General features: G+C 62.9%; 1 pseudogene; it reads left to right on the forward strand.

The window, feature by feature from the left end:
- The first annotated feature begins 1,165 nt into the window (after positions 1-1,165).
- The window catches only part of LOC116686733 (protein phosphatase 1 regulatory subunit 3C-B-like), a 1,437-nt pseudogene continuing 1,040 nt past the window's right edge, over positions 1,166-1,562 (forward strand).

Raw genomic sequence — 1,562 nt, forward strand, 5'->3', positions numbered from 1 at the left:
TGTATGTCCCTCCCTCCCTCTGTACAGTATCATGCATCCTGTCCTCCCTCTACTGTACACTCCTGCATTTTTACTGTCCTCCGACTCTCCTCTTTACATGTCATGCCCAGTCCTTCCTCCCCTCTAAATGTACTTTCTCCTGCAAGTCCCATGTCCTCCTCCTCAGCTCCTTGTCCCTTCCCCTTCCCTTTTCCCCCTCCCTCCTCCCTTTCCGCCCTTCCTTCCTTATCTTTCCTCCTCCTCTTTTGTTCTTCCCTCTCCCCTGTTTCTATTTTTTCCTCCTCCCCATTCCTGTATTATCTCATCGTTTTCCCCCCTCGGCCCCCCCTTGTCAGCCCCCCCCTGCCCCCTCTTATCCCCCCCTTCACCACCCCCCCGTTCCCCCTTGTCCCTGTCCCTCCTGGCACCGTGGCTCTTGCGTTTGTCGTATCTTCCAGTCCCGCCCTCCCACTCTTCTCTCCTCCCCCCACGTGTCCCCCTTGCCCCCTTTTTCTCTCCTTCGGGCCCCCGCGCCTGCCGTCTCGCGCCCTTCCTCCCTTCTCCCTCCCTCCCCTTCGCCCCTTCACCCTCCCTCTCGGCCATTGGCGATAGTTTTTTCTCCCTCTCTCCTGGCTTCCCCAGGGCAGTCATCGAGCGTTTTTTTCTGCCCGCCGCTGCGGTTTGCGCGCTCTCTTTCCCCCTTCTTTGCCTCGTCCTCTTCTCCTTGGTTTCCTCATTTTCCCCCCCTTGCCGCGGACGTGGTTTCCGCCGTCCCTGCTAGCCCCGTGTTGCGCCCTCGCCCCTGTTCTTCCCCCCCCCCCCCCCCTCCCCACACCCCCCCCTCCCCCTCTCTTCCCCCTCTTTCCTCTTCCCCCTCTCCCCTCGTCTGTAGAGCCCTGCGCTTTCCTCTCCTCCCCCGCCGTCACTTTTATCCTTTGTCCCATTTTTCGCCCCCCTCCACCCCCCCTTCCCTTCCACCCTCTTCCCCCCCACAAACCCGCCCAACACCCCCCTCCCTCCGTTCCCCCCCCCCCTACCATCCTCCTCCCCCCCACCCCCACCCCCCCCCCCCCCACCCCCCCTTTTTTTTATCAACAGACCTTCAGTTACCTCTGACCCCCCCGTTGATGCTTTTAATCGTATTTTATTTGGTAACCATACTCAACACGGAATCCGTTCCGTTTGTATGCCCCCCCCCCCAGGGCCCCCACGTGTCCCGTTACCCATCATGCCCGTGGACGTGGCGGTGAGGATCTGCCTGGCCAGCCCTCCAACGCTGCGCTCCCTCCACGGTAACCATGACAACGGCTTCTCTCCGGCGGCCGCCGCCCTGCCGCAGCGACACCGTCCGTCCTTCGACAGCATCCCCGTCGCCACAGCAACCGCCGACTAGGCAGTGGCGGTAGAAAGCAGCAAGGAGAAGAAGAAGAAGAAGAGCGTGGTGTTCGCAGACGCTCGCGGTCTGGCGCTCGCCGCCGTGCACGTCTTCGACGAGACGGAGACGGGGGGGCCGCAGGTCCCCCGGACGGAGACGGGGGGGCAGCAGTTCCCCCGGACGGACACGGGGGGCGCCCGCGACGGTG

The sequence above is a fragment of the Etheostoma spectabile genome, unplaced genomic scaffold (assembly GCF_008692095.1).
Source record: "Etheostoma spectabile isolate EspeVRDwgs_2016 unplaced genomic scaffold, UIUC_Espe_1.0 scaffold458, whole genome shotgun sequence".
Taxonomy (NCBI): domain Eukaryota; kingdom Metazoa; phylum Chordata; class Actinopteri; order Perciformes; family Percidae; genus Etheostoma; species Etheostoma spectabile.